This window comes from Sus scrofa, chromosome 4, assembly GCF_000003025.6.
Source record: "Sus scrofa isolate TJ Tabasco breed Duroc chromosome 4, Sscrofa11.1, whole genome shotgun sequence".
NCBI classification, from domain to species: domain Eukaryota; kingdom Metazoa; phylum Chordata; class Mammalia; order Artiodactyla; family Suidae; genus Sus; species Sus scrofa.
In genome coordinates this window covers 63,565,567-63,576,638 of record NC_010446.5, presented here as the reverse complement: position 1 = coordinate 63,576,638, position 11,072 = coordinate 63,565,567, and positions in this window count along the sequence as shown.

Here is an 11,072-nt window from a genome sequence, read left to right as displayed (position 1 = left end):
TCAGATTGGCCTGCTTGACACGACGTTAGCAAGCCGGAGCTGGTGGGGAAGGACAGGGCGCGCTTAATTTTTCATCCGTGGAAAGAACATTTTGTTCCATGTGCTATTTTAAAAGTTTGAAATGTAGTTCCCCACATTTTCTAAGGAAAGGAATTTTATATTCTAAACATTGCACTCGGGGCCTTTACTGTAACAGTAGGCTTTTTTCCCCTTAATTTTCTCTTAATTCCCAAGTACACAATGCACAGATAAACAGATCTAGCCTTTCACCATTTAAAGCTCTGAAGTGTTTATCTCTAAATCCAGGAGCACTGCAATCCAGTGCGCGCAGTGATACAGATCGCGTTACTCCGACCCTGCGTTCTTTGGTTGTAATTTCCTGTTTATTCAAGGTAAAGAAGGAGCTTGCTGCCACAGTCTGGAATCAGATATAGCCCTGTGCACCCAGGAGAGCTGAAGTTAGAGGACCATCTCTTGTTTTCTAAACAAGCTGTGTTTACTCTGACCTCTGCAGTGTTTAGACCTGCCTATTTCCTCATTATGTTTATGCTCCACTGCTCTATTTACATACTTCTCCCAAGAAATATATAAAAAAGCCTCACACATTGTGATTTTTTTCAAGTACAATGTGACATCTTTTGCTCGTATATCACATCCAGCAACTGGTACCTCATGGCGCTGCCAAATCTAGTCTCTTCTGAGGTTCACGCTGCTGGGTATCTGAAATAAACATGAAATTGACAGTGATTCAATGTCTAAAATAAAGAGAACGATTCTCTGCAGCCCCAACTTTGTGAAATCTCTAAATCCTACCTAAGCTTAGTTAAATTGAAAGAAATGTCGGCCATCTGTCCAATGAGGCTGCACTTTGCCCGTCCTTAGGGTCTTACTCCTTATTAGCCAATCAGGGGCTCCTGCATGCTGACCACCTAGGAGTGCCTCTGTGCCCTTCTTCTTGCTGTAATGCCTGTCAGAATGCAACTGTGACTGGTGATTAAGCCCTTTGCCTTCAAAGCAAGTACCTAAGAAATGCTCGTTTTTGGTTTCTGACTAATTTTCCTATTTTCAGAGGCAATGCTGACTAATCTTCCTATTTTCAGATGTGGTGCTGAGTGGACTTACAGAAATGCAAAGCAAGGGGGTGGTTTAAGAATTAGCAAAAGTCTCTTAATGAGAAATTGACCTAGAAGCGAAGGACATCCATGTGGGTTACTAGAACACGTTTTGAGAACATCTTATAATCTTACAACTAGACCTATGCATGAGTCCATGCACAGTGACAGGAGATAAATAGGCCAGAGCGTCTGGAAATTCTAGAGAACAGTTAGGTGATGACCCTTCTTTGTTTCTGTTTCTGTTCTGATTCAGTTTTAACTCTCGTAGGGTGTTATAGACTTTCACAGTGTCCTGAATATTGCTCCTCTAATCCAGTGTTTGTCAACCTTGGGCTACTGAATTTGGGGTCCAATCTTGGTCGTGGGTGCTGTCCTCTACACTGCAGGACACTCAGCCACGCACTCATTAGAGGCAAGTAGCATTCCTCCACCACAGTTGTGACAACCAAAATGTCCCTGTTCCCTATTCTCTGCCCCCCATGGAGTACCACTGCTGTAATCCTCTACTTCTGAAATCACAGAGGGCAGAGCAGAGAGCAGGTTCCATCTCCATCAAGTAGGTAAAGGGATGTGGCCCACTTCCTATGGCCCACATGCAGGCCTTGCAGGTGGTAGCCAGCTATTCCCCATCTTGTAAAGGATCTTTCCCTAGAGGGTTCCAGCCAGCATAAAGCACCTAAGCCAAAAACGGCTGCATGTATGACTTTGTGTAAAAGGTAAGGGGTGGGAAGGCAAAAATAATTAGCAGTGGAGATAGAACCCATCCCAGGGAGCTGCAGTTCGAGGTCCCCAGCAGAAGACTGTCAAGAATTCATAGCAGAGTTCACTGTGGATATCTGTCACACCCAAAGGTACCAATGTTAGGACAGGAGCTGCACTGACCAGTTAAGGCTTCTCCTTCTTTTCCGCTTCCTGTAGGAGATAGAGGCTGCCTACTGGATGTGGAAGGAGGGATCAATGAGGAAAGAGAAGAGAAAGAATGGAATGATCGAATCTACACTATTCATCTTTCAATTTATAAAATTAAAAAGGAAAAACTGTGTGCCAACCCAGAAGGCTTGCTAGGGCAGGGGGTAGAGGAAGCAAGTCGAAAGTGAAAATATGGACTATCTGTGACTTTGCCTGTGCTGGTGATTGATGCTGTCAGGAAAATACTTGAAAAGATCTTGAATTGGGCAAAAGAACAATTTTTTAAGAAGTGGATGAAATCATCATTTTTACAGAACATTCGTTTTGTGGGTCCCAGGGGACACTGGGTCTGGTTTGGGGCTGCCCTGGTGTCTCTGTTTATTACCATCCTCACTGCCAACTTCTCCATTCCAGCTCCGAGAAAGGCTAGGCCTTCATTGTCCTCAGACCAGCCCCCTGGACTTTAGCCTTGGCCTGCAGGAGAAACCAGGGCAGGGCCTCTGACTGTAGAGGAGGAATAAATTCTGCCTGCCCAGTGAGTCACTAGCAGATTTGGCCTTTCCTCTCTGCTCTCAGATATTGGACAAGAGGAAAATGGGCTTCTTTTCTTTTTCCTAGCTTTTCTGAGATACACTTGACATATAACATTGTGTGAGTTTAAGGCATATAGCACATGGATTTGACACATTTATAAAATGCAGAAAGATTACCACCTTAGTATTAGCTGTTACCTCCATCCTGTCACATAGTTACCAGGGCTTCTTTGTCATGAGAACATTTAGCATCTACTCTCAGACAGATGAGGGAAAGAGGTGGAGAGAGAGATTTTCACTAGGCATATTTGTATGTCTTTTGGTTTTTGAAACATGTAAATGCTCTAGCTATTCGAAAAATAAAATGAAGTGAAATTGAAAATAAAACTGTCCAAGGATGCACATGTGCGCACACACACAAGCACACACACACACACACACACACACACACACACTGTCTAGTCTTTAGCAACATTCAAATATAAGATACAGTATTATGAACCATAATCACCACACTGTACTTCATTTTATGTATCTTTCCCTTTTGGAAGTCCAGTCTCTCAATCATGAACTTCACCTTCTGGCCCTCCTGCTCTTAAGCAGACTCCTTCAGATAACAGATGATATTATTTATTGTGTCCACATTCTAGGAGGGACAATGACCTCAGGGCTTTCTTGGCAGCCAGAAAAGCACATCCTCTCTGACCATGTGCTGCTCCATGTAATGGGTGTCCAACACTTACCTGTTGAATGAATGCATCAGTCAGCCAAGAAAGCATAATTTTTTTTTATTTTCATTTGTAGGGAAATAAAATTTTTGTTGTATTTATAGCAGTAATAGCATGAAGATCTGTTTTAAAATCATGTTTATCAGTTCACTAGAAAGACTAATTGTGTGATCATTAGAAGATAATTAGCACAGTAATACATTGTATTTGCCTTCAGGCTCTGTAGAAGTAAAATCATTTGAAACATAATGAGTAGAAAAAGACCAAAGTAGAGTGGCAAAAAAAACTGGCAGAATATGGACAAAGGCAAGCTCTGTTAACATACAATGGGGGGGGATGGGATAGGGAGTGGGATGGACTGGGAGTTTGGGGTTCATGGATGCAATCTACTACATTTAGAATGGATAAGCAATGAGGTACTGCTGAATAGCACAGGGAACTATATCCAATCACTTGTGACAGAACGTGATAGAAGATAATATGAGAAAAAGGAAATATATATACATATGTATATATATATATATATATATATACATATATATATATATATATATATAACTGGGTCACTTTGCTATATAGCAGAAATTGACAAAACATTGCAAATCAACCATAATAAAAATTTTTAAGAAAGAAAGAAGAAAAAAATTAAATATCCAATTGCTAGAGAAGACCTGTAGATACTTAGAATGGTGCCTGGTACATGTGAAGCGTCAGTAAATGTCAGGACGATGATGATGGTATCATGATGTCAAGATAATTTAAGTGGTATTCAGATAAGACATTTAAATAGTGTCAAATCACATATTGAGGAAGTTATTTCCTTTTCAATTTGATTTCACTTTTTCTAATGATCTCCAGGAATGTTGCCAAGTGGTACGAGTGCATCTTGTATACCTAGTGATCTTTGAGCAGATCTCAAGCTTAGAGCTTCAATTTAATAGCATTGTTTTGTTTTCATTACATTTATTTTTATTATCACTTTCTATTTATTAAAACTCTATCGATATTTATCAGTGATAGTGTTTAAAGTTTCCTTTAAAATAATATTTATTTATGTGGATAAAGCAAGCCAATTGAAAATGTGAAGTTTTGGATAGAACAGGAGGTATGTTGACCAGACAAAATCCTGATAGTGGAAGGCTTATGTATATCTAAAGTTTGGAAGTGCATTTTGGGATAGCGACTTGACACCATCAAACCTCCACAATTCAAATGTTTCTGCTCAGAAAATATGCTGTACCACGAGTGGGTGCCCCCACCACCACTACCTGGCCATCTCTTTGGTACAGGTGGCCTAGGAAATAGTCCTTCCTGCATCTGGTTACTAATGGAGAGAAGGAAACACCAGCCATTGGTGGTTACACTACCCTTGTCTAATGCCTTGGCGTGCTTCTCCGCTCTCCTCTCATAGAAACCTGCTTAGCGGCAGGTGGACAGTTGGCACTCTATCCCAAGAGATAGAACACTTATCTCCAAAAGTGTGCGGGTAAATGGTTAATAAATGTGGTTCTGGGGGAAGGGCTAGTTCGTGACTTTTGCCAATTTCAGTGGCCTAAGTACTTCACCTTAGCTGCTTTCAAGCAGGGCTGTGTTTCACATACAGCTGACAAAATTCCTGAAGATTTGACAGTTGACTGTGGGAAGCCAGTATCAGCAGCCTCCCACCCTCCACTCCAAGTCATCTCCAATGGAAGCATGTCATCGTGGAACTACACCTTTTCTCCCCAGATCTGTCTTTTTTTCTAAACTTTTAGCTCCATGAGTGAAGAAACCACATCTGTCTTACTCACCAAGGTCACCTCCCTGCTTAGGGCCGTCCTGACACCTACAGATGCCCACAAATACTTCCTGCTTACTAATGATTACTCGTGGACGGTGTGCGATTAAAAGAAATTCCCACAAAGGTCTTAGTTCCTTCAATCTTGCAGATTTCTTAGGCTTAGGAAGCCTTTAACTTAAAAAACACAAACAAACAAACAAACAAACAAAAAAACGCTTTTGCTTTGAGCAACAGACCAGCCGTGGCTCCAAAGTTTCTGAGAGCGAGTATATTTATGTAAGACCGAGATGAGCTGGGGCTGGAAGGAAGCAGAGCAGAGCCCATCCACGCAGTTCCTGGTTCCAGGGCTCCAGCCTTCCGCAGCCCTGCCGGCTCGCCAGTGAGTGACCCTCAAACCGCCACCGCCACCCTCTCTTAGAGTCCTGCGAACTCTCCGCTCTTACATGTTGTCTCCGAGAGTCAAGGGAGTCCAGGCTGGCAGCCCTGCTCCCTGACAACTGGGGAGCCTGCCTGCCTCTTCCCCCGCAGGGCGGCGGGGACCCGGGAAGGGGAGGGACAAGGAGCCACGGGGCATCCGGCTCCGGAAGGGGCGCTGGGCCGGCGTCACCCGGGACCGGAACGGAGGTGGCTTGCGCGGCTCGCATGCAGCGGAGGCGGGCAGAGAGCGTGGGCACCGCTGGACGCTCGTCCCCCAGCGCTGTCTCCCGGGCCATCTGCGAAGCCACCTGAGCGGCCACGGGTCGCCCCCGGATGTGGGTGGTGACAGGCTTCCGTGGGCGCCGTTTCACAGATGGAGTCCCAGACTTCTGTCCCCCTCTACGTTTAGGATTAGGGACATCCCTTTCCTCCAGAAGGCAGCGACCTTCAGGGACCTGCACTCATTCTTCGCAGTTGGAGGGGAATTGCTTCAGCGGCTTGAAAGGAAACTGTCCTTTGTACCCCACCTGTCTGCCCATCCAAACCCTACCTGCGGTGGGCAGAGCCTGCTCAGGACTTCCGTGCCATCCCCCTGGGCTGGCTTCAAAGCCTTGGAAGGCGACTGAGAGAAGTGACCCTACCTTAGGCAGGAGGTTTCTGCCAGCCCAGGACCCCAGCCTGGAGAGAACTTACTTCTTCTTTTTTTTTTTTTTTTTTTTTTTTTTTTTAAACTCTTTTGTCTTCTTAGGACTGCACCCATGGCCTATGGAGGTTTCCAGGCTAGGGATCTAATCGGAGCTACAGCTGTTGGCCTACACCACAGCAATGCCAGCTCTGGGGCCCCTTCTGCCACCTACACCACAGCTCACCACCTCAGCTCAAGGCGACACTGGATCCTTAATCCACTGAGCAAGGCGGGGGATCAAACCCGCAACCTCATGGTTCCTAGTCTGATTCCTTTCTGCTGCTCCATGATAGGAACTGGTTGTTCAGTACCTCCTGCCTATAAGGTTAAAAAGAAAAAACTCCATAGGCCAGGATACCCAGGTTCTATTTACAACACCTTCGCTAAACACGGCTCAGTGACTTGGGGCAAGTTACTAAATTTCTCTGGATCTTAGTTACTTCGCCTGAAAATGGATGGAGTTGGACCATGTGAATATTAAGGTCCCTTTCAGCTCTGATGGTCCAAGATGCTAAAATTCTACTTCCTGGGGATATAAAAACAGAACACAATCTCTTCCTTTAGAAATATTAAGCACTTAACAGGGAACAAGGCTAACCATGAGAAAACAAATGCCACAGACTTGTTCCACATATGGCACTATGGCAAAATGGAAACTAATAACATACCCATTTAAAAGTTTCAGGATTTATTAAGAGCCCTCCAAGTGCAAAGCACTTGAAATATTTGGCTCAGAAAGGAGGACAACAACAATCGAATAAATAAAGGATGAACTCTGCCCCCTATTTCCAAGGAGCTCTTTACATATATAAGCTCTTTTTGGAATAAATAAATAAGCCTTTACGTTAAGATCTATAAATGTAAAAGGCAGCACCAAAGTGAAGAAAGAGAAATGGAGTATAACACAGAAGATTGAGATAAGACTATAGTTTTCCTTGAGAGAAGGGGAAAAATAATGCCTTTTATATTTCCTTTGGATTATAGCTTAAACAGGGAAACAAAGTAAGAGTGATCAGGTGATTTTTGTTGTTGTTATTCTTTGTCAAGATGCAGTACAGTCCACATGTGTCCATAATACAATTATTGACACCTGAGTTCCATTTCCTAATAAGCACTATCTTTCACTGCCATCTAGTGTTAATCAGATGAATGAATTTTTTTCTGTATTGTTTTTCCTAAATTTCTTTCCCAACCCTAAGTATTCAGATTAAAATAGAGCATGCAAACCCTCTCTCCTGAACTTCTAGTCTTATGCTGTGGTGTCTGTGTCCTGAAAAAACTCTTGATATTTACCTAAAAAACTTTTAGTTGATTTTTAGAAAATATTTCAGAGCCTGTGAAACTCAAGTATTTAATATAAAGTTAAGAGGCTTCTTTTGATTTGGGGTTTTATCAAAGTGAAAGTTTCAACTCACTTGCAAAAATAGAGAAGTACTTTTCTTAGTCATCTTCCCAATTTATTTTTGAGTTATAGGCTTTCTCTTTCTGCTACAAACATTCTGCCCAGCAAATAAAGCATATGGTTCTATGAGATTCTGGCATCTGAAAGGAAAGTCCATGGAAAGAGAGCTGGAACCAATGATTGAGGATCAGGGCAGATGAATAGAAAACAAGCCATGAGCCACAGGATGTGCCTGGTTCTAGCCCTCATCTAAAAGTTTTTTAGGTAAACATCATGTTGCTTTCAATTTTGTCTTATAACTATAGTAAATACATCTTTAGGTATAAACAGACAATGAAATGGCCTTTATTTCAGTTGTCTCCAATTTCTTATCTAAAATTCCTATTGTGCTTGTCTTAGTGAACTTGTTAAACAAAAAAAAAATCAACAAAATACTAAATTTTGATTATTTAGAGATAGAATAAAAAACGCATAATTCACTCATGATATTCAAATTTAAATCATCTATATTTATAAAACACTCTAAGAATTCTGTCAAGCTTTTTTTTGAGTAATTTGCATAATCCTTAAATACTAGTGAAACTAAAGTATAGAAAATTCAAAATCCCATTTTATGAGATAAAAAATTATTGCTGTGTTCCTGAATCTTCAAAAGTAAGCTTATCTGGGAGTTCCGGTTGTGGCTCAGTGATGACGAAACCGACTAGGCTCAATCCCTGGCCCTGCTCAGTGGATTAAGGATCTGGCAATGCCATGAGCTGTGGTGAAGGTTGCAGACGTCACTTGGATCTGGTGTTGCTGTTGCTGTGACGTAGGCCGGCAGCTACAGCTCTGATTCAGCCCCTAGCCTGGGAACCTCCATATGCCATGAGTCTGGCCCTAAAAAGACAAAAAAAAAAGAAGAAGAAGCAGCAGAAGGAGGAGGAGGAGGAGGAGAAAAAAGCTTATCTGAATGTTGAATTAACTTCTGTGCGGAGAATGTAGGGATAGGAAAACAAACTCAGCATTTGGTGGAGGCATTTTACATTGCTAACAGAAGATGTTTGGGAACGGGAACAGCCCTTGCTCTGTTCACTTAGTTCATTCACTCTCTTCTTCCCTATCTCCATTTCCTGATAAAGCAGGTGTATGCTTTCCTGAAGATGGAGATTTTCACCCAAACCCTCTTTTATGGCTACCTTAAGCTATTTTGCATTGTTCTGATGTATCTGTAAGGCTGTTTGGCTATAGCCACTTGGGACTGGATTTCGATGCAACTTCGCAGTCTGCAATGTCATCCGTAAGTTCAAGAGTCAATGATTTGTTAGATCTTCCCATACCAGCTTAAGAGACTAGGGTCAAATTTTCAGGAATTTTTCAGATATCTCTTGCTCTCTCTCTTTTTTCCTTATCGATTCCCAAGGTTATTGGAGCAGAAAGAAAGTTACTAACTAGCCCTCTTTTGGTGAAGCGTATTGGTGGCCATGGACCAGCAGGTACTGAACTCAGGGAATGAATAGAGAGTTAGTGGTCAAAGTATCCCCCAGCAGCTTAGGGAAGGAAAGGAGAGAAAGCACAGGGAGTGAAAGTGGATACACTAGATTGTGGTGCAGTAGCCTTCTTTAAGAAAACACACACACTCCAGCCTTCCAAAGTTAGCTCTAGAAGAAGTTCTGCTGGTAGGGAAGGACAGGGTACTGGACCACGCGGGACCACAGCCATGATCAGAGAAATTACTGCTACCTCTGCCCTCTACCATTTGGCCCTCAGTAGGCTCCGTTTCATCATTTAAACATTCTGGCCTAAGTATGAGCAAAAATCTCTTCATCTAATCATTGGCTCACAGCTGAAAATGGAATGAAATGATCAAAAACAAACTTAAGCAATTCTTGAGTAGAAAGAAAGAAACACAAAGAGTGTCAAAAAGCAAAATCATTTGGATTGCATAAAAAGTGTTTGCTCTCAGAGTTCTCTTGTGACGCAGCAGATTAAGGATCTGGTGTTGTCACTGCAGCGACTCAGGTCCCTGATGTGGTGTGAGTTCGATCCCTGTCCCAGGAACTTCCTCTAGGGGCTTTCAGCTGTTATCCCATCCCCTCGTAGACTTCCAGAAAGAAGAAGGCGGCTCTTCCTGAAATGTGATATTAACCAGTTTCCCCTGAACTTCCTTAAGATTGCCTTTTGGTTTAACACCTAACCTTTTGCACACCCTTGTGCCATTTCAAAGACCAGATTGAACAAAGTCCTCTCTGTCTTTTAACTAAGACTCAGACTCCCAGAGAATACTTCTGTTCTAAGACTCTTATCTTACCTAGGGGAGGCAACTGGCATTAGAAATGGCTCATCACTTTAGAGCCTGCCCTCTCCTCACTGGTGGTGGAATTTTGTAACTTTCTCTTATGGTCTGTGGTAGAGATTGCTGGTTGACCACCAGCATCTATTGGTCCAGTCTTTCAAATAATAGCAAGTTTCATGGAGCACATGGCCGCATGGAATAAGGACTATATTTCTAAACTTCTATTAAACGTAGTTTTGGAGTTCCCGTCATGGCTCAGTGGTTAAAGAATCCAACCAGGAACCATGAGGTTGCGGGTTTGATCCCTGGCCTTGCTCAGTGGGTTAAGGACCCGGCGTTCCCGTGAGCTGTGGTGTAGGTAGCAGATGTGGCTCGGAGCTGGTGTTGCTGTGGCTCTGGCATAGGCCGGTGGCTGCAGCTCCGATTAGACCCTAGCCTGGGAACCTCCATATGCCGCAGAGGCGGCCCTAGGAAAAAGACAAAAAGACCAAAAAAAAAAAAAAAAAAAAGTAGTTTTAATAAATCTAAATATACCCAAAGTAATACGTACAGATTTTAGGACCCTTCTTTAAGAGACAATTACATAGTCCTTTTTCCTGTCCCTTCCTTTAATTCACAGTCCAGAATCATGGGTGCTGACATTTTGGACCTTAAAGACAGGGGTGCATGCTTGGATGGGAAGCCAAGGATTCTGTGAAGTAGGATTGCTGTCTTAGCTCTGCTCACCTCTAGACTTCATCATGTCACGGAGAAATAAACTTCTAGTTTATATCATTTTAACCATAAACTTTTCATTTATGGTCATGTTATTTTGAGTTTTGCTCTTGGAAAAGCTGTCTGTTATGGGCTGAATTGTATCTCTCCTGAAATCCATGTATTGAAATACCAACCCCTAGTACCTCAGAATGTGACCTTATTTGGCAATAGGGTCATTGCAGTTGTAATGAGTTAAGATGAAGTCATCAAAATGGTCTCTAATTCAATATGACAGGTGTCCTTATAAGAAGGGAAAAAGTTTTATAATCTTGGAAATTTTGTAATCTTTCTATGCTTCAGTTTCCTCATCTATAAAATGGGGAATATAATAGTTACTTTCTTACAAGGTAGTTATGATTTATTTTATGTGAACTACTTAGAATGGTCCATGTCATTGTGGCCTGAGCTGGTTCGTACAGGCTCACAAGGACTGATAGTATACATCTTTTCTGATCCCGCCAGTTGTCCCATC